At 36.2% G+C, this 23,504-nt stretch overlaps 1 protein-coding gene across 4 annotated transcripts in view; it reads left to right on the top strand.

Moving 5' to 3' along the window:
- Nucleotides 1–23,504, top strand: part of pdm3 (POU-domain protein pdm3) — a 442,629-nt gene that overhangs the window by 59,997 nt on the left and 359,128 nt on the right. For 3 of the 4 annotated variants that reach the window (XR_016548447.1, XR_016548448.1, XM_090394165.1), the window contains exon 2: nt 664–941. The exons of the other annotated variant lie outside the window; for it this stretch is intronic. The gene's annotated coding sequence lies outside the window, so the exon portion shown is untranslated. The remainder of the gene's footprint in view (nt 1–663; nt 942–23,504) is intronic. 4 annotated transcript variants of the gene reach the window in all.

Below are 23,504 nucleotides of genomic sequence, written 5' to 3'. Positions count from 1 at the left end.
GGGTACATGGCAGGAATTTGATGATGATGATGATGATGCATTTAAAATAAAAGTCAACATTATTTAGTCTTTCGATCTTTTTCTAATAGAGTATCCTGGAGTTACTTTATTTCATTAGGTACTGTAGCTGCCTGCCGCTAAGTACTCAAAAGATTTGTGAAAAATTTCCTTGTTTGCATTGGGAACCACCAGCAAGTTCCAGCCACAACATGAACTATAGTCTTCATTATATACAGAAAAATTTACAATATTATTTCTTACATATAGTATACAATTATATAGATAAAGTTTCTTCAATGGGAATTGAAGTTAAGAATGGCAAACAGCTCACAAGATGAATATGTGAAGAAATTAGTAATGGCTATAGCTCTGATTGCTCTATTTTGTATTAGAAGCAGATTGTTGCAGTAATCTCCATCACAATAGGTAATGCCATATTGCAGTGAAAAATTTACCCATGAATAATATAAGCATCTTAAAAATGCTGAATTGACAAATTTTAAGATAAACTAAGATGCACAGCATACTTACTCTGATCAAGATCTTATAAATAAACATAACACTTGTTATCATAGTTATAACATATTCATTAATAGCATGCTTTTTTTAAATTTTGTATTGTTTTTATTCTGATTTTTCACATTTGTTTATTGTTGAAATTAGGTATTTTCCAAATCTTCACAAGAATTAATCCATGATCAACAAAAGAATAGGATTCATGTTGAACTTCATCACAGAAGATTCTAGATTCTGATTAGTTCTATCCAAAAAAGTTCTGTACTCATCTGAATGGTTGGCTGATAGAACCAATGGTTATTACCTACCACAGTGAGGCTTGAAAATTTCACCCCATGTCCATCAACTGTTTCTGCAGTTTATACTATGAAATGCTTTACATTTTGAACCACATTTTGTGTTCATTCTCACATGTCTATTATACAGTATGTATATATAGAATATCTCCAGTATGTTTTAATAAAATTATTTTTTCTAGTTTTTCAAAACTTTTTTTGATTTTAGTATTATAGCATTACATTAATTGTTATTACACTATAGGGTGACTAACCAACATTCAGTAGGATTTACGCTATTTATATTTTTTTCAAAATATGTTTATTATATAGTATTGTGGTGAATGAACCAGCAGTTTGTAGAGCTTTTAAAAAGTAGCCCACCATGATTTATTGATTTATCAGGGAAATTATGAAAACTAGTTGGTTTTAATTTGTTGAATTTTTTTTATAATAGGAGACAAAAGGAGATTTAATTCAAGTTATTTAAAACATATGTAAGATAGAGAGGGGGAAGATGATTGTGCTTGTCTAAACCAGGCTCTGTTAGATGGTTTAATGAAAAAAAAAAGCTTGTGAATAAGAGGTTAGAACAAAAATATGCTCTTCATTTTTAGTGGTAGAGTTAAAAATCCTTGAATTGGCCTTCATAAACAAGTGATGAATTTATGTAATTTTAGAAAGAATTATGCATTTGCTGTGGTTATAGGATTAATTAATTAGAAGTCTATATATGATGATTATAATAATTTAGCATAGCAAAACATATTGATATTCTGTTTATTAATAGTTGTTATAAATGTGTACACAGTTTTGCAAAAATGTAATGAGACTGAATTTAAAAAATAAAATAAAATAAAAATTAATGCAAATACAGACAATCCTCACACTTACAAATGGTTCCAGATAAGTTGCATTGTAAGTTGAATTGTGATTTCCTTTTACTGGACTATTAAAAATTAACCTTATGTTCTTTTATTTAAGATTGTCTACAAGTACGCTTTGTATGTGCTGCTTTTGTTAGAAGAGTAAAAGATTAAAAACACTAAAAAATATTTTGGATTTTTATTCTAATAAAACTTACTTAGCTGGAAAAGGAAAATAAATAGTGTGAGAACAAAATTAACATTAGCCTAAATTCTGTGGATATAATGGCCTGGTCAAATATTCATCTGAGATACTAGGCTTTAAAGGACACAGTAGCCTTCAGTCTATTGGTTGTAGAATGAAGGTCATGTTCAGGGGTAAACATGTTCACTTTGAAGTCTCAGGACACACACACGCTTACTTAGCAGAATGCTTTTTCACATTGTAATAGAGATTAACTGATTTTTAAATCTACAATAAATACATGTTTAAAATTGTTTCCAAGAGTTGAATCTTAAATGTTGTAAGTGTGAACAAAATGCTTCATATCTCATATCATATCAAAATGCCTCAAATGCTGGCCTGGTTTAGTGGAGTGGTTAGCATATCTGCTCTCCAGCCAAAAGGCTGCGAGTTCAAATCCCACTGTGGCCATGGATGTTTGTGATTATCTGTGAAATTACTAGTGGTAGTGGTGGTGGGCAGTAGATGGCGTTGGTGTAGATGATGACTAGTTGCGATTCGCTATAGTTAGGGATTGAGAGTAGTGGAGACAGAGAGAGAGAGCTGTTTAGTGAGTGCCCTCCTTTGAGTCTTTGGACTCCTTGGAGGTGTCACGTAATAATAATAATGATATCCAGATCATGTTCCCTTATTAGTAAACTTCACAAGTCCAGATTGCTGTAAGTCAAGGATTGTCTGTATTGCTCCTAGAGAGGATGCTTGAGAAGTATAAAGGTGCAACCAGGTATAACCAGGTGAATAGTCTCACCAAACCAAATGACCTTCAAGTTCTTTTTTTGTACAAATATTCTTTGTGCATCATTTCCAGCATCACTAACAGAAATGCAAGAATAACTCAACAGATCATTACCAAATTTTATATACAGTTGTGGAAAGTCCTACTGAAATGCACAATGTTATGAACAGCTTGTTGAGATTAGGCTCTGTCCTAAATAACAAACATTTCAATGGTTTAGGTGTTTTAAAGAGGACAAAAAGGATGTAGCAAATGATCCTCAAAGCTGACAGTTGAAAACATGCTCTGTCCACCAGTTAATGCTGAAGATATTATCGAATTAAAACTGAATAACCAACCACACTGTTCAGATTTAGAACAGTCTAGTTGGCTGTTGCATAATAATGTGTTAGGTCACACAGCAAATCAATGTGTAGATGTTTCTGGCTCACAAGCACTTTACAGTGCTCAGTTACCCTCCTTACTCCCCTGAGTTGAAAATCAGGATTGAAATTATGCTGATTTAATAGTATTTATAATGCTTAAAAATATCATCACAACTTGATCTTTCCAAAGACCTAGTTGTGAATTGATAGATGCTGTTACTAGTATATTTGGTCCCTAGGGGGATTATTTTGAAGAATTGAAGAAGATGACTAAGAAAATATTTTTCTTTTCCATGTTTTGCCTAAATTCCCATGACTTTTTTTTTTTTTTTGCTGCACTACTACATAGTGGTTTCATAATAATGATGATTACTCAGTATATGATTAATCTACTTTTCTGTTTTTCCCAGCTGAGTTAGTTAATTGCATATTAGCAGTTGGAAGTTTTTGCACTTGGTCATACTATAAATTAAAGATGCCAAGAAATTATCTTCTTGGTTTCATCCTTTATCCAAGTATAAGCAAACAAAGTTTGTATGTTAAGTAACTTCACGGCTGGACTACTTGTATGTAGAGGCTAATGACTTCACATCAATTGCCTTAGTATCCCATAATGCAATGCAGATATCCTTATGGACATGTATAATGCTATGCATTATGGGAAGGGCCACTACCCAGACCGGTTTCACCCTTGATTGAGGTCTGTGGGATCTAGACCTAGAGGTGATACCAAGGTTGAAATAATGCAGAAGCCATATTTCCATATACAAGTAGTAAAAAGGTGTCGCACCTTATTACTAAAACACTCTGGATTAGGATAGAATAGTGTAGAATAGGTATGGTATAACCAGGTGAAAAAATTTTTGAAAAAACATCTATCTCTAATCCAGAGTATTATCTGGGTTTAGCAGAGAAGGCATGTTCAGCCAGGCCAGGTCTGTTCAGGGTTATGGTATGGGATATAAGCTCTTCAGATATTATGATCAACTTAGACATAGTATCTCTTTTTCACAAGCATTCCTTTAACAGATACCAACTATCTGTATCAAGAAAATTTTCCTTCTGACAGCATTAAGCTTTTAGATTTTGTTATTCAATTTTATTATTTTGCTGTTCAAGATGACTTATATCAATAGACTGAAGGTACAGCTATGGGAGGTTCTCTTTCTCCTACACTTGCAAACTATTTTATAGAGTGTTTTCAAGATGGTCTCTTCTGAATGACATTTTCCATAAACCTATGCTCTGGCACATGCATATGGATGACATCTGCTATCTGGAATAGTTCTCTGATTTAGAACTTTTCATCTTCAAAATATATGCAATTCATCTTAAGATTCAGTTTATTCTAGAGGAGACAAAAAACAACTGAGTAGCCTTTCTGGATTTACTAATTCTTTGTCAACTGGATTGTAGTCTGCAACTTTCACTGTTTCAGAAAAAAGTCATACCAGCTACACCCATGTTATGTTACATCATCATCCTATCGAAAAAATATGATCTATCAAGACCTTAATACATTGTGCTTGTGCTTTTAAGTTTTACAAATGATTTATTATTTCATGAGCAAGATTACATCAAATCAGCTTTTTTAAAAAATGGTTTCATTGAGTCCTCTAATACCAAAGCATTCAATAATTTTAGGCTCCCTACCTCTATTATGTCTCAAGAAGAAATCCTCTTTTTTTTTCTTTATGTTAAAGGGATATCAGAGTGTACTGCAAAAGTTCTGAGGTTTCTCAACATCATTGTGCCATTTCATCCTTCTTTTCTCCACCCCTAAACAATAGCTTCCTCCACTCAGCTTTCCAGGTGTCTACTGGATTCCTTGCTTTTGTGACTTGCCTTATTTCGATTAATCAATAGATATACTGTTGTCCATTACAAGAACATAAATCTTATATCCAATAGCATGAACCTCAGCAATCTGGCTTGGTCGAACATGTCATTTTTTCTCAGCACAGAATCATAGGGACGAAAATCACACTCCTGCATAAAAGCAGGGTCCTTACAGAATTTCTCTCCAGATTTGAACAGAGCCAATACCATTCGGTTATTTCCCCTGTGGGAAATACTGTATTATCACTTCTCTAATAAAACTTCTCTAATATCACTTCTCACTTCTCTAATAAAAATAAGTGTGTGTATATAAAACAAAAATTCCTAATTTTTGTTTTATATACACACACACTGCATGAAAAGAAGTTAATGGACCCCCCACACACACACACTCCTATGGGCACGGTGCATTGTATCATGTAATGAGACAAGTTTATAGCTGGTATAAATTGAAGGAATATGATGCTCCCAAGTCAGTGAAACTGTGTTTGAATTAAATAGCTGCAAGAAGGGGAACTGACAGAGTTTGAAAGAAGCATTGTAGTATAGAATTCTATGTTGCAGGCCTATCAGTTCAGCATATTGTTAACAAATTGGGTGCCATCCCAAATCAACAATCAGTGAAACCATACTGGGATGGAAGTGCTACCTGTGGTAGATGACCCACCATGCTCAACAAATGTAGGGTGCTATGAAGGATAATATGTAAAACCCATCATTTGTTGGCTGACACGCTGAATGCAGAGTTCCAGACATCGACTGGAACACGAATCTCCACAAAAACATTTAGAACTGAGGCTCATAACATGGATTTCCATTGTAGATATACAAATATTGCAATATACAAATCCCACATTATCCAAACCAACATTAAGTATCTTCAGTGGTGCAAAGAGCATGTACAGTGGGACATGGAAGCTTGGAAAGCTATGTTATGGAACAATACATAGCGCTACACCCTCTACCGAGCAGATGATTTGATTTTGTATTTATTTTATTTATTTTTTTTTTTTTTATGGTACAAAGATATCAAGGATCATACTGCACCAGGACACAGGTAATAGCAGTATGTATGGTAATTGGTTAGTAGGAGAATCGCAAATGTCCATGCCCTTCTCTCGGGATTTCAACCTGCAGCCTCTTGGCTGGAGAGCAGATACGCTAACCACTCGGCCAACCAGGCTGGTGATGGATAGGTGTGGGTGTGGCAAATGCCTGGTGAATGTCTCTTACCAGAGCACATGATCCTCAATTATGAAATTTGAAGGTGGCAGTGTGATTGTATGGTTCTGTTTTACCTAGGTTTGGCCTTGGACCTCTGTTTGTGGTGTCACTAACATTGAACTCTGAGAAGTAACTGAAGATTCTGGACAATGCAATGCTTCATTCTTTGTGGCGTTTCTATGGAACTGACCATTGTCTCTTTCAGCAAGCAACACACCATGTCATAAGGTTGCTGCTGTAACTGCCTGGTTTGTGGACATGAATATCACCACATTTTACTGGCTACACAGAGCTTGATCTCATGGTAATTGGTTAGAACCCTATTGAACATCTCTGGGACATCTACCCCCACAACATTACAGGACCTCATTACATGACTACAGGAACAATTGTCCAAAACTCCCATTAATTGCTATCATACACATATGCAGAGTATGTCATGTAGGATTGCTGCAGTCATCGCAGCAAATGGCGGTTTATCTTATTTAGGTGGGCACCTTTCCATTGGCTTCTTTTCAAGCAGTGTATATTTTTTGTTTTTTAATTAGGAATTATTAACTGGTTGTTGTCTTACTTGAGCTGTGATGGTATTTTTTAAAATTGTTCTGGTACTTACATTTTAATTGTGTTCAATTATTTAGTTGTGTTGAAGATGCCTTCGATACTATGAAATTTTATATCTGTAGAATATTTATCCTCCCCAAGCAGTCCGGGATCTCAATACATGCTTATAGGAAGAATGGTCCAAAATTCCCATTGATTGCTATTGTATAATTGTGAAACATGTGCCCTGTAAGATTGCTGCAGTCATCACATCAAAAATCAGTCCTACATCTTATTAAGGTGTGTGCCAGGGGCTGTTTGTTCCATATCAGGAAAGTGGCAAAATGTTCTGGAGGCTATTGAAGAAGAAGCTTAGAAATGAGGAAAGAGTACTGTAAAAGGAATCAAATATGATAAAGGTGACATGAAAATTGAAGATAAGAATATCCTAGATGTCTGCAGTAATTACTTTGAAAACTGTTAAACAAACCAAGCAGTGACAGAACTGTACTAGAAAAATTTCAAGATCTACAAAACTTAAGTACACAATCCTTGTCATATTCCCATGATTTCTCAATTATTTGTCTTATTTTGGAAGAATTGTGGAAGAAAAACACTTTGAAAATTGATTCTGATGGTCTCTATTTGGTCTGAACCCAGCTTGTTCTTCTCAAAGTGTTTTTCTTCCACAATTTTTCTCGACCTCTTTTCAAGTATGCTTGCATAAATCTTACCATTACTTGAGGTAGAAAAAGCTGTCAAAAACTTGAAATGGGGAAAGGCATCTGGAGTAGATGATATTCGACCATAAATGCTTACATATGGAGATATAAAAGTTTTGCAGTATATAATTCAAAGGGCATGGTTAGAAGGGTGAAATTCTAAATGATTGGAGTAGAGCTCTCATAGTACCATCTATAAGAAAAAGGGAATAAAGCTGAATGTGAGGATTAGAGGACTTTCTCAACTAAGTATTCCAGGTAAGATTTATGCATGTAGAGATTGTCAAGATCAGATTTTCACTTTAAGACAAATAATTGAGAAATCGTGGGAATATGACAAGGATTGTGTACTTAACTTCTGTAGATCTGGAAAAGTCATATGACAAGGTCCCTGGAGAAAAGCTTTTCAAAACACTGCAATTATATGGGATGAATGGAACATTATACAGAATAATACATAGTATATATTTAAGTTGTCAGTCAGAATTGAAGGTAATACAGAAAGATGGCTTGATGTAAAATCAGGAGTACAACAAGGAGCACGTTATCTCTACTCTTATTCATCATCTGTATGGATCATATGAAAGAAAGCGGCATTAGGCCTCATATTAGAATTGGAGATGTCAAACTTTGCTTTATGCAAGTGATGTATTCCTAAACATGTCTAGTGCAAGTCTCCAAGATTCAGTAGGGAATCTTGATATAATTTTTTGGCTAGAGGGATTCGTGGTGTGCAGTGTTCGTTGAGAGCTCCTGATAAGATAAGTGTTATTTTAAGTTATCATGGACAGATTTACTTGATTATTACGTAGTTTTGTTTGCTTTGCGTATCTTAGTGTGTCTGTTTGTGGGTTTTTGGTGTTTCAATTATTAATTTGATAAAGTATGATAGAAGCGAGCATGGCTCCCTTAAAAAGGAAAATGGCGGCTAGTAATAATGGATTGCCATCTTTATTCAATAACTGTAATATAAAGGAGATTATTCAGTGTACTATCTGTGAAATGTACGTTTTACAGAGTGCGGTTGGTGTATGGTTAGATGATAATAAAGGAGTGAACGTGTGTAGAAAATGTAAGGAAAATGAGGAATTAAAGTATATTTCAGGTCGTGAGTGTGATATTTTTGTCAAACTTCAGAATGAAGAAAATAGTGATATGACAAGAAATGGCGAGGTTGTACCAGAGAACTGTGAGGGCATGAATGTAGAAAGTGTGAATGATGGTATTAATACAGAGCAAATTAATGATTTAACAGAAAATAAAAAAGATGAGATAGATGCTATGAGTGAGATTGCGTTGTTGAGCGGAGCGATACAAAGAGCAAAGCAGCAGCTAGAACGTATGAACAAAAGTCTACTGAGTGTACCAGCCAATAATAAAAAGTATGATAGGAAAAATAAGAGTATGAGTGTGAACTTAAACAAAATGAAAGAGAGAGTGCTGTATGGAGATTCGTTAGTACGAGGTGTGTTAGTAGAGGATTTGACAAAATCGTACCAACCTGGTGCGACCATCAAGGATGTAATTGAGTCTCTAATAGAGAGCAAAAGGAAAGGGTGAAAGAAATGATTATTGTGGCAGGTATGAATGATTTGAAAGGAGATAAAATGGAAATGATAGAGGACCTGAATGAATTGTTTGAGGTAGCAAAAGAAAAGAGTGAGAGAGTTGGGATGATTAGTCTTTTGCCACAGTATGACAGTGAAGTGTTTAAAAGGAGGGCCATAATTGCAAATGACTTTATGCATGGGTTATGTATGATGAGTGGTATGGAATTTGTGGACGTGTGGAGTGAGTTCGATGGGCGAAAGGATCTATATAAGATGGATGGCCTGCATTTGAATGGATTCGGTGTAAGGAGACTTGAAAAAGTGTTGTTGAATGAAGTGGATGTGCAGAATCAGGGAAACTAGATTTATTAAGGGATGTGGAGTAGATATGCAGACCTTAGGGAGGCAGTTGAGTGTATGAATGAGTATAATATGCCTGAGCGAATAAGGACAACAAATCAGAATGGGATAGTTAGTATAAGGGATCAAGGTAGGGATGGGGCTAATGGGGGATCTGAAATTCATGTACACTAATGCTAGGAGTATTAGGAACAAGAAGGAAGAATTTTTGGCCATGATTGGCACTTCCAGACCACAGGTTATTGGCATTAGTGAAACATGGCTGACTGTAGATGATATAGCTAGTGGGATTGAATATGATGGGTATAGTGTGTTCAGGAATGACAGGGAGAATAAAATGGGGAAGGAGTATTGTTGATGATAGCTGATGAGCTGCAGCCAAGGAGAATAGAAGTTAAATTGCAGGATAGAGAAAAGAGCACATTTGAAGCCATTTGGTGTGAAATTGTGGCTAGCAGAACAAAATATACAATGGGTGCTGTTATAGACCAGGTGATGGAAAAGATGGTGGAGATAGTATGCACAAGCAAATAGAAGAAATGAGTGGAAGGAGGGTAATTATTATGGGAGATTTCAACTATGGTCGCATTGATTGGAGTGAGGTGAGGACACACGGGAGGAAGGAATTGGATTTTATGCAATTATTAAGGGATAACTATCTGCGACAGCATGTAATGGAAAATACTAGGGGTCAGAGAGTGCTTGACCTAATAATTGCATCTGAGGATTTGGCTGTAACAAATATGACCACATTGCCACCAATTGGTGAGAGTGATCATAGGGTCTTGACTTGGGAGGTGGCTAAAGGTGTGGAATTTACAATTAAGACAGGGTACATGTGGAATTATCGGGCTGGTAAGTATGACAAGCTTAGGAGTTTGATTAGTTCAGTGCCATGGCATGTACAACTGCAATGGGCTAGAAGTTGATAGTGCATGGGAAGCAGTTAAGAAGTGTTTGCATGAAGCAATGACTGACTGTATACCTAGAGTCCAAATAATAAATCAAGTAGGGGTTAAATGGATGAATAACACCATTAAGCTTGAACTGCAAAAAAAGAAACGACTATGGGGGGAATTTAAGGAGAAAGGTGACCGACAGGCACATGAACTGTATAAAGCGCAGGCCAGAAGGGTAACAAGTGTGGTAAGAAAAGCAAAAAAGGATTACAAAAGAACATTGGCCATGCAGGCTAAAGAGAATCCCAAACAGTTTTTTCGATATGTTGCAACTAAAAGAAAAAATGTATATGGCAGAATGATTTTAAAGAATGCCGATGGTAGGGAGGTAACCGGATCAGTTGATATAGTTGAATTACTGAGCGAGCACGTTGCAAGAGTATATCATCCAGGTGGTGATATTGCAGGAATGAATGAACCAATAGATTATACAGGAATTGTGGTGAATGAAGTGGAGGTGAGTAGTCTATTGCATAACCTTAATGTCAATACATCTGTGGGATTGGATGGTATACCAGCTTGTGTCGTACGTGAAGCGGCTAAAGAATTGTCAGTACCCTTGACCATTTTGTTTAATTTGAGTCTCGGGTCTGGGTTAGTCCCAAGGGGGTGGAAAGAGGGGGAAAATAGTTCCACTGCATAATAGAGGTTCCAAGACTGCTGTTGTAAATTATCGACCAATTAGTATATCAGGAATCATTGTCTTGGAGAAATTAGTCAAGAAAAAGAATACAGAATTGGATAGATGAAAATGGGATATTGTATGGGGCACAACATGGTTTTGTGAAGGGTAGATCATGCCTCAGTAACTTGCTCACGTTTTATAACACAGTGACGGCTGAACTGGATAAGGGTAATGGATTTACAGTGATTCTACTGGACCTTGCAAAATCCTTTGACAGGATACCACATGGAACTCTAATCAGTAAACTGGAGCAGATGGGGGATGGATATAGGGTTGGTGAGATGGATAGGAGGGTGGTTGATGGAGAGATACCAGAGAGTGGTTTATTCAGGAGTTGAGTCCAAAAGACGGCTTGTGACTAGTGGTGTGCCGCAGGGTTCTGTTCTTGGACCACTACTTTTCAATTTGTTCATCAATGATATAGGAAAGGATCTGAGAGGAAGTGTTCACTTGTTTGCTGATGATGCAAAGTTGGGTAGAGCAATTGTGAGTGCACAGGATGTCAAAATTTTACAGAATGATTTGAATAGTTTGGAGGACTGGGCTAGGGAAAATGGATGTCAGTTTAATGTGGCAAAGTGTAAGGTTATGCATTTTGGGGTGAAAAGAATAGCAGCAGTATATCACATTGGTGGAACCGTACTCCAGGAGATTGATGATGCCAGGGATTTGGGAGTGTTGGTGGATTGGGAATTGAAGTTTAGGGGCACATTGCAAAATTGGCTAAATCAGCTCATAAAATCACTTGGTTGCTGAAAAATACTTTAACAAGAAAGACAAACAAGTTATTGTTCCTCTGTATCAAGCTTTGATAAGACCCCATCTAGACTACTATGCCCAGATATGGGTGCCAGGGTTTCTTCTTGATGGGGAAGAGGTGAAGAGGATCCATAGATGAGTGACCAAGATGATAGCAGGTCTGTGGAATGAACCTTATGAGAACAGGTTGAAGATTTGTGGGTTGCAAAATTGGTCAATAGGCAGAAAAGGGGGTGATATGATTGAGACATTCAAATTACTGAAGGGGTTTCTATAAGATTAATCCAGAAGATATTTTTGAGAATAGGACTGGTGGTGGGAAGACTAGGGGCCATACATAGAAGCTGGGCAAGAATGTGTTTAGCAGGGGATGTTAGAGCTAGGTTTTTTACTTGGAGAGTGGCGAATGAGTGGAATAAGCTGCCAGAGTCTGTTGTGGGTGCTACGACTGTGAATGAGTTCAAGGCGAGGTATGATAGATACTGTGTGAATGTCGAATAGTTGTTCTTGACATGATGTTAGGGCCTCCCTCGATGAGTCTGTAGACTCCTTGGAGTTGCCCGGAATAATAATAATAACAGCTGTAACAAATTTTGAATGAAAATCAGCAATAAAAAGACAAAGAGAATGATAGTAGACAGAAACATCAACTGCATCCTGCATGGAGAACCCAAGTATAATTTTAACAATTTGGGCATGATTTTTAGTTAATATGGCAAATTAAATATGAAAATAGAGAAATAGAATAAGCGAAGCTGGTATGGTGGGTAGCCAACTGAATAAATTTTTATGGAATAAGAGAGAAATTAAGCCAAAACACTAAACTAGCAGTATATATATAAGGCAGTGTTCAAACCAGTTTTAAGTTATGGATCTGAGAATCTGGTTAGAAATAAAGCACTTAATATGAGAGTTTTAAGAAAAATTAGGGGACTGAACTGTTGGTATCAGTGCAGAATCATATTAAAAATGAAGATATTAGAAATTAACTTGACATTGTTAGCATTCAGGAAAGTGTAAGTGGAGCTAATCTAAGGTGCTATGGGTGAAATAGAATGGGTGAGGATAAGTTAGCAGAACAGGTGTTATATGCCAATAAGGCAGGAAAGAGATCTAGATGATGACCAAATTCTAGGTGGATTGATTCATTCAGAAGTGCCTTAGAATCACAAAATGTTAGATATGACAATACTGGAGTGCTAACAAGTAATAGATTGATTTGGAGGAAAATTATTGATAGGAGATTAATAATAATCTAAACTTAATCATGTAGTGCTGTCATAGTAACCTGAACATTCCTTGGGGATACATATCAGGAAATTGATGATGATGAATATTTATCCATGTAATTATTTTCTGTCTATAATTTTTTTTGCAGCTGTTAAGTTGCTATTACACAATTAGATAAGTTTGAAGATCCTTCATGAGCAAAATATCATTTGCTTACTAGGATAAAATATAAATGAAAACAAGATTATAATTTTTGTCAAGTATTGTACACTATTCAGTGGAAACCCCTGCTACCAGCTTCTGATATTTTCTCCACAGAATTTTCAAACTGTGAATCAAGGAACGTTGCAGCTTTCAAAATATAGCACCTGTTGAACTTCCAGGTTTATATAACACCCAAAATAATTTGATGAATAGATAACCTACGATTAAAGAATTCTTGTGACTGCTTAAAATTGCAATGGTAATCAACATAATTTGCAATGCCTAGAAAGAAGTAATTTCACATTCTATGAATGTTGTATGAGGAAGAAATGGTAATCTGAGGCTGAGAATACCTCAAACAATACCGGTATCATTATCAGTTGATGACATTTACACTCATCTTAGGCTTACAGGATACGCTGATAGTAATAATAGAACTTTTCATGTAGTACTAAGTGTTTAATATCTTTACTCTAATTTTTCTCAGAAATTTTCATATCTGTGGTTTCTAGTCTTTGATTAATTGTTTTATTTCTACCCCAATCTCAAATTCGTAAGTTTAAACATTGTCATATATATATTCTGTTAGTTTAGTGGTACTGTTAATTTCTCTCTTATCCATATAAATTTATTCCACAAGCTCTCCACCATCAGCTTTGTTTATTCTGTTTTTTAAATTAGTTGGCCCTCTTCACTAAAAAATGGGGCCCAAATAGCTGAAATATTACACTTTTTTCTAATACCATGTCCCTGACTATTTTCATAGTTTGTGTTATTTCATTAATGATTTTTGAGACAGATTTGTTATGGCAGCTATTCAGTTAAGGAATGCTGCATACTTGTACGGGATTTATTTAAGAATCTAAGATCATATGCATAAAGAAATGAGTTGAGATTAACATCACCAGTTTTGATATCAGTTTAATACTACTTCCATAATTTAATGCATATAGATGATGAAGAATAATAAGAGATAGTGGGCATGGGCATTTTTGCCTTAAATGTCAAACTATCTTCCTGTATCTCCAGGTTCTAACCACTGACTTACAACTGAGCTATAGACTGTACAGCTCAACATAATGTCCTATTTACACCAAATAAATTCAATATTTTGAACATCTTTTCTCTTGGTACTTGTCAATGCTTTTTGAGATCTAAGAAACTTAAATACATATCCTAGTTATATTCTAATTCTTAACTATCTGACAAATTCTTAGCAATTCTTAATTCAATTAGAAGTCTGCAACAAAGTGCTAACTTTGTTGCAGACTTGCTAACTCAAACCATAATATTCTACAGGTTTCATCTATCCCTCAGCCACTCTCATCTTGTGTCCTTTAGCATTACAACACTGTTTTTGCTCTCTAGATCCTAGTACTGGCCCTGATGGGGTTACTGAAATTATTCATGTTGAAATGATATCCTTCATTTCATTCATATTACCTGTACAGAATTCAAACCTTGGTTTTTTTCCAACAAATGTGCCACGGCAGTCTGAGAAAAGAAATCAGCATGTTGCAAGTGGCCAGAAACAAACAACTTTAGCATCATTCTCAGCCCATACTGAAGTCTGCAACAATTATAAAACAACCAGTAACAAATCTAAGTTTAACTTTCTGAAAACTAAATGCAGAAAACTCTCACCTTGCACACACACACACACACACACACAGCAGTTGTTCTTTCTCATTATTTGCAAAAGTTTCCATAAATTTTGTCTATCTATACTCCCACATTCTTTTTTTTATGGCACTATTTGTAACAATGCCTAAACACAATGCTAACATTCTGCCATTATAAAGACAAATTTCTCCAACCTTACTAGGAATAATGCACTGCATACATGCTGCATCCTTTCACCAGAAAGATCAGAAAAATCATGAACACCATACATACCAAATAAGCTTCTGCTCGTAATGCCTCCCCCCCTCACCATTCCCAGTTGTATTTACAGTACTAACATCCTTTTGACATCCTGCTACCTAAACTAAAACTGTTAATATAATCCTCTTCTCTGCAGTAAAATTTTTTCTACTTAATATCTGGCTATGCCATATACCTTCTTCCATATCTTTATCAGAAATATTTATGAAACAAAAAGCTTTCAAAAATGTAATTTTTTTTTTTTCACTTATCTTAAATGAATCATTAATGTTAAGAAGACAACAGAAAGCCTTATGTTTTTGCAGTATATGGTTAAGTTTATATTATTATTATTATTACGATTCAGGCCTCAATGGAGTCAAAAGACTCATCGTAGGAGTTCCAGCCTAGAAAACACAAAGTCTATCATACCACTCCTTGAACTCATTGACCATTTGTGCTCTCACCACTCTATCAGGTAATGCATTCCAAGGTTCAACCACCCTCCATGCAAAGAAACCATTCCTCACCCTCTTGCTCACAGCTTCCTTTCGTAACTTCCAGGGATGGCCCCCCTAGTCCTCACTCCTTTCTCCCATCTAATCAAGCAAAAGAACTCCCCAGCATCAACCCTGTAGCTACCTCTTAATAGTTTAAAAGTCTCAAACTCTGCAATCCACATTCCTCAGCTTGTCTTCATAACTAACATTGTACAGTCCTGATACCATCTTTGTTATCCAGCTCTGTGCCTTATCAACAGTTAATTTATCTCCTTCAAATCCTGTGGATCAAATTTGAGAACAATAGTTCCTTTATACAATGGAATGTCAACTCTTTCATCTCTGCAGGTCAGTGTCCTAAGTATTGCAGCAACCCTATGGGTTACCTTCTCCACCTTTGCAATATGTTCCCTGAATTTCAGGTTTCTATCAATCATCACCCCCAGATCCTTTGCCTCCCTTACTTCCTCCAGTACAGTTCCCCCAACAGAGTATGCAGCCTCCCATCGATGTATCCCACACCTTAAGACTTTACACATAGCTGCATTAAACTTATATCCATTTCATTTTCCCATCTATCCAGTTTATTCAAATCCTCTTGCAGGGATACCACAACCACATCTGCACTATTACTAATAACCTTTCCCAGTTTCACATCATCTGCAAACAACTGCATATCCACCCTGTAATCCACTGACAATGTCATTGATTTTAAACAGTACAGGTCCCAGTACTGAGCCCTGTTGGACCTCACTTTTAACCTTCTGCCTATTTGATATTGTTCCCCCATACAGAACTCTCTGATGCCTATCAGATAGCCAATCCTGAATTCATTTCACTAACTCGACATCTAAACCCATGTACTGCAGCTTAAATATCAGCTTATCATGTGGTATCCTGTCAAATGCCTTTGTAAGATCCAAGAAAATGGCAGAATTTTTTCTCTTATCAACCACTCTTGTCACTTCATTATAAAAGGAAATCGTATTACTAAAGCAAGAGTATCCTTAATAAATCCATGTTGACTCTCACAAATAACATTACCCTCATCTGCCCAATACTGTATATGGTCCCTCACTAATTTTTACAAGATATTAACAACTACTGACCTTACCCTCCTTAGGTAACTTTCCCTTGGCCAGACTTTAATTGAAAAGCCGTTCACCAGAACTCTCAGTTCTTTAGCACATTCTCTCAAAACCTGTGATGAAATTCCATGCAGTCTCACTGCTTTATTGACATCCAGAGTACTCAGTATTTGAAACACACTCTCCTCTTGCACTTCTAAACCTCCCATATCCCTCTATGTCCTTTATCCAACAACTATGTCCTTTGCATTAGTCACTCAGTTCCCTTTTTTTTATCGAATAATGTCATTCTTCTACCAGTTATTTCTCCAGCTACTGACCACATATCAAAAAAAACCTTAGAATTTTCTTTGGATCTCAGGGCCAATCTCGTCTAATATTCCAGTTTGCCTTCCTTACCATACTAGTCACTCATCTGACCCGAGTCTTATATTCTTCGTTCATCAGCTCTCCATCCCCTGTCCTTATGTCTCTTCTATAACCTCTTTTTAAAATGTAGTTCCTGTTTGATTTTGTTTCTCATCCACTTTGCACCAAATTGTACACCAAAAAATACCTCGGGTGCAAACTCTGTTTGCTTACACTTGGATAAAGGATAAAACTAAGAATATAATTTCTCGGCATCTTTAATTTATAGTATAACCAAGTGAAAAACTTCCAACAACTATTTGTAATCTAGAGTAATTTAATAATAAACTGTGACATCTTTTGGATGCTCATATATGAAAATATGACTTCTACATTATTTCAATCTTGGTATCACATCTGGGTCTGGCTCCCACTGATGAGACACATAGCATTACACATGTCCATAAGATGTGTGCTTTACATTATGGAGTACTAAGGCAAATGTTATGAAGTCATTAGCTTCTGTATACTAGTTGCCCAGTCCTGAAAATACTTCAGGTGCAAACTTGGATTGCAGTTGGATAAAGGATTAAATCAAAAATATAATTTCTTGGCATCTTTAATTTACAAATTGTGTTATCTTCTTCACTCATGGTATACAGCTTGCTATTGCTGCTAACAAATATTCCTTCATAATTAAATAAGCACTAATGATATCTCACCCTTCGAATTCCTCTCTCCATGGAACTGCCCCAAGTTGATATATCTAAGACTATTATAATCACCTGCCTTATAATTCCACATGCATTTGTTTCACTTCGATACTCCTGCATGTCTATTTTTCTTTCAAGTCAAAACCACATGGTCATGTCTCTAACTGGAGGCAGAAATGCCATCTCAGTTATAATCAGCTCTTCTGATGCTATGACCAAATCCAAAACTCTTGAACCTTTTGTTCCTTCTACTATATGTTGCCTAAGATATTTGTCCCTCAAGAATTGTAGAAATTCCTTTCCCTTATTATTATATGCAGTTTTCTCTTCCCCAATTTATACTGCTATAGTTAAAATCTCTCATAACAACCATTCTTCTTACACTCGACAAGCTTAACTGCCTAAATTTCTCTGGCTCCTCACCCCCTATGCTCCCTGGCTTGTAGAAATATCCAGTCCTGCCCACCTCTACCTCACACCAAATGCTCTCAAAACCATTAGTGCCATTGCCCTCCAAATCCTTTGCTCTGAGAACACGTAACTCATCACGTATCATAAGAAGTACTCCATCACTACGTTTTCGTATCCTGTTGAAAAATGATGTACTCTGCTACTCCTGTTCCTGATAGTATATCATCTTCCATTGACCACGTCTTAGAGATTCCAATAATCTTTGGACAGGCTGATGCTATCAGTGCCACCAGTTTATCTCCTTTATTCCAGATACTCCTGGCATTAGTATAAAGAATAAAAATGTCACTGTTCCTCCAGACTCCACTGGATTCAGCATTATCCATTGTATTCACTGTTCTTCCAAGCACCTATTCCTACGCGAGGTCACCCCCCCCCCCTGCTACTGTCCGTCCTGGGAATTCTAGTTTCTCTGCATTCACACACCGACTCATTCAGAAAACAGCAATCTCTCCAGATGCCCACATCCTTCCTTATTCAGATGCAAGTGGTCTCTCGCATACAGTTCCTTTCTGTCTTCAAATGCCCTCCAAGCATCCATATATTCCACTCCTCTCTTCTGACACATTCTGGCTATTATGCTATTCATTATTACTGCTATTCTGCTCAGCTCATCATTATCATACCTGGGTAACACCCACACACTGTCTTCTCTCTCTGAGTTTTCTTCTGTACAACCTCAAGCATGAATCTCAGATCTCTCTCTCGCCACACTATTTACATTACCTCTCAAGTCATTTGTGCCCACCATCACAATCATCTCATCCACCTTTCACCTCACTTATTGCATTAGAGCCATCGTACACAGATGGCTCTAATGCATCATTGCCCACAGAGAATAACCCAATCTTCTGGCTTCACACTTTGCTTCCAATGCATGCATTACTGACAATGGTAAATATCCTCCAACCATTCCAGACACCCAGCATACAATGCCCCCTGTAGCCTTTTGCCAGAAAGAGATCAGAAAAATACTGTCCAAATTAGACATAAAAAAAAGTCTTCTGGCCCTGATGGCATTCTTCCAATTGTCCTGAAAGTTTGGCACCAGAATTGACTCCTATCATTGTATATTGTGGTAGGTATTGTGTATCATTGCATGTTGTGTATATTAGTCAAAACACTAAATTAGCTGCTTACAAGACTGTGTTCAAACCAGTTTTGACTTATGGATCTGAGAGCTGGGTTAGATGTTAAACACTTGACCAAAGACTAGAGACCACAGATATGAGAGTTCTCAGAAAGATTAGGGATGTGAACAGATGGTATCAATCGCAATATCATATTAAAAACGAGGATATTTGGAAAGAACATGACTGTTAGCAGAGCTAACCCAGGTGCTATCTGCACTTATAGAGAAGAATGGGAGAGGAAAGATTAGCAAAACAAGTGTTCTCTGCCAGGTTGGCAGGAAAAAGACCCAGAGGTAGACCAAGATATAGGTGGATTGATATGGTAAAAAGTGTCTTAGAAGATAGAATATAAGATCTGATAACATTGGAGTCTTGACATGTAATAGATTGATTTGGAGGAAAATTGTAGATAGGAAGTTAGTGGCGATGTTAGTTTTTCATGTAGTACTAACATATCCTGTACATCCCTTGAGGCTACATGTCAGGAATTTGATGATGATGAAGAAATTATATTATTGGGTTAATCCTTTATCCAAGTGTAAGCAAATAAAAATTTACAAATGAAGTAACATCACAACTGGGTTACTTGTATATAGAGGCTGATAACTTTACATCATTTCCCTTAGTATCGTATAATGCAACTTGTATATCCTTACAGACATGTATAATGCTATGCACCATGGGAAGGGCCACTAAACAGACTGATTACTTCGATCTTGATATCACTTCTTTGTCTGGCTTCCACTGATAGACTTCAATCAAGGTTGAAACTGGTCTGTCCCATGATGCATAGCATTATACGTGTGTCCATAAGGATATTTGCATTGCATTATGGGATACTAGGGCAATTGATGTGAAGTTATCAGCCTCTATATACAAGTAGCCTTTTCGTGATTTACTTCATGTGCAAATTTTTATTTGCTTATACTTTGATAAAGGATTAAACCAAGAATATAATTTCTTGGAGTCTTTAATTTAAATCTATAGTATAACCAACTGAACAAACTTTCAAACATCCATATTCTTTTTTTGTCCAGCCAAATCGTTTATTCCACCAATCACCACTTTTCAATCACTCTTGCTCATTTAATGTGCAAAACATAACATCCTGTTCTTCCTCCCTCCTTGAAAATAGATCTTGCTGACATCTCATTCATCACACTTTTTAAACTCTTGAGTCATTTTTCAGTTCTCTTTCACTAATTTCCTTCATTCTATCCTTTGACACACTTTCATTCCTACCAATTAAATTTAATCTCACTGCACATGTTCATCTCATGTTTCATAAAGATCAGTTCATTCTTCAAATCTTACATTCCAGTAGTTGCATTCTCTTTCATGGCTTCATTCACACCAACTTTTGGTCTGTCATTTGTACTCTTGCATTTTCTCCTGCAATCATGCTTGCTTTGGTTCCATAATTTGCACCAGCTTTCACACAGACAGTTGTGCTCACTTTGCTTCCACCCGTCTCTTTCCCCTTTTACTGATATTTTGTATTTTTACAAAATATCATCCTTTCCATTTTCTGGAATAACTTGAGCAATGAAAGTTCTTCTAGCAGAAATAAGAAACAGCAGGTGCATTTTTAAACAGTCATGCAGTGATGCAATAAAATTCCATATCTCAAATGTGTAGAATATTTCGGAATGAATTCTAGGCCATCTATAAACATAACTTACAGTTTAATTTCATCATTAATCTTTGTTTCAATTTTGCCACACAAGTCATTTTCAAATGTAGTGGAAACACAATTAGGCTCCTCTCTTTCTCTCTCTCTCTCTCTTCCTCCTCCGCATAGGAGTGTCTATTTTTAAGGGTTTTTTTTTTCCTTGTATGTTTCCTTTGTTTCTTTCTAACTGCTGTTCGTTAAATGGTACTATGGCTTCCTTTCTCCAAATAATTATGAAAGTGGCTTCATCATATTTAGTAACAATAAAATAAATAAAATCAACTATAGAAGTGATCAATTTTCAGCAAAAATACATAAAGCAAACATAAATCCAAACACACATAAAGCTATAGTGATATCCTGTAGCACAGTCTCACTGACTAGTAGTACATAATAAGATATATTCATACATGATAACAACAGCCAATGCACATGTGAAAAGATAAAGGATGTGAAGAAAGCAATAGAGAGATGTGTGTTTTTCCCTAAAGTTGGTTACTTCTGTGGATGAATTAATTTACTTTATCTTTAGTAAATTATTATTATGTAACACCTCCAGGGAGTCCAAAGACTCATCGAGGGAGGGCACTGTTCTACAACTCTCCGTCTCTGCCACTTAATCCACCAACTACAACTAACCATAACTACACCAATGCCATCTACCCCCCCCACCACCACCACCACTAATATTTCCACAGATAATCACAAACATCCATGCTCATGACTGGATTCGAACCCAAAGCCTTTTGGCTGGAGAGAGGATACGCTAACCACTCTGCCAACCAGGCCGACAATTAATATAAAAAGTTTTTGTAGTTGACTGGAGAAAGAAAAACTATAGTATTGTTTCATTTATCAGATAGAAACAAAGGAACATTTTAAAAATGATATGTCTTGATGTCTTTTGCTGAACAATCAATGGGTTAAAGAAATAGGCTTTACTATGCCTAAGTTTTTTATAAAGAGAGAGATCAATTATGTTTTGATAAGTGACACATGAACAAGGGCACTTATGTTGTAAAACTGATACAGAGAATAACAAGAGGCTGAGTTGTTCATGGAATTACATTCTGAAGGATTTTGCATTTGAGATCTTATTTGTTGCAACTCTATAGGTACACTTGCTGTTTTTTTTTTTTTGTTTTGTTTTTTTTAACTGATGAAGAATAATTTAATTCCTTTTTGTATTGTTCATTAGTCTTTTCTAAGTAGTTCTGTAATGTTACTGTGAGACATTTATGACAAATTAAGATTTAATATGTTGTTTAAGGAAATTAACAACATAGGTTAGATAATAATAAAAATAACTAAATAGATTGCTTCCTATATTTTGCTGAAGTAAATTAGTATCTTCAGGGATTAATACACTGCTATTAACACATGCATGCAGGCACACTTCAGTAATAAAGATGGAACAGGAGAGATACAAGAAGATCACCTATTGCCATCTGTTGGCTTTGGTTGGATGTTCTTGGCTGTTGGGTTAACACATGCATGCAGGCACACTTCAGTAATAAAGATGGAACAGGAGAGATACAAGAAGATCACCTATTGCCATCTGTTGGCTTTGGTTGGATGTTCTTGGCTGTTGGGCTAACTCTGCTGATGAGGATTTTCATCTTTATTACTGAAGTGTACCTGCGTAATAATCTCTGAAGATGCTGATTTAAAAAGTTTTTTACCTTCGGTATAATATATATTAAAGATACCAAGTTATTTTAAATATAAACCTGGTTTTGATCCATTTCCCAAGTAAGCAAACAGACAAGTAAGTCAAGTTTGCGCCTGCAAGTAGTGCAAGTCTGGGTGACCCGCACGTAGTGCAACTCGTAAAGGTGGAATAAGTTCTGATCACTATTCTTAGTATTTACCCTTAATGCAAAATGCATCTCCTTGAGGAGATGTATGATGCTATGTATTAAAGGCAAGGGGGCCACTACCCAGACCAGTTTTGACCTTTATTGAGGTCTCATCAGTGGGAGCCAGGCTTAGAAATACCAAGGTTTAAGAGCTTATAAGTATTTTACCAAAACAAGTTACCATAAGTGTAGGAAGGAAGTAAATCTTGGTATTTCTAGCCTAGCTCCCACTGACGAGACCTCAATAAAGGTCGAAACCGGTCTGGGTAGTGGCCCCTTGCCTTTAATACAAAACATCATATATCCCCTTCTTGGAGATGTGTTTTGGCATTAAGGGTAAATATTAAGATTAGTGATCGGAGCTTGTTCCACCTTTGCCACGAGTTGCCCTGATCCTGCACTACCTGTGGGATCAGATAGACTTGCATCAATTGCAGGCGCAAACTTGACTTTTAGTCTGTTTGTTTACTTGGGAAATGGAGTAAAACCAGGTTTAAAATTACTTGGTATCTTTAACATAAGTTACCATAAGGTGCTTTGACCTTATTAAATAAAAATCTCAGGATGAGAGATAGATGTAGAAAGTTTTTTATCTTGGGTAAAATGGGGGTCACCCAGACTTGCACTACTTGCAGGTGCAAACTTGACTTACTTGTCTGTTTGCTTACTTGGGAAATGAATCAAAACCAGGTTTATATTTAAAATAGCTTGGTATCTTTAACGATGCTGATTTAACTTTGACAAAATATAGGAAGTAATAATTAAATATTTTTAGTTATT

This window comes from Typopeltis vanoorti, chromosome 6 (assembly GCF_054136105.1).
Source record: "Typopeltis vanoorti isolate ZY-2024b chromosome 6, IOZ_Tvanoo_1.0, whole genome shotgun sequence".
Lineage (NCBI taxonomy): Eukaryota > Metazoa > Arthropoda > Arachnida > Uropygi > Thelyphonidae > Typopeltis > Typopeltis vanoorti.
Note: the sequence above shows the minus strand (reverse complement) of the source record. Positions and strands in the feature narration are given on the sequence as shown.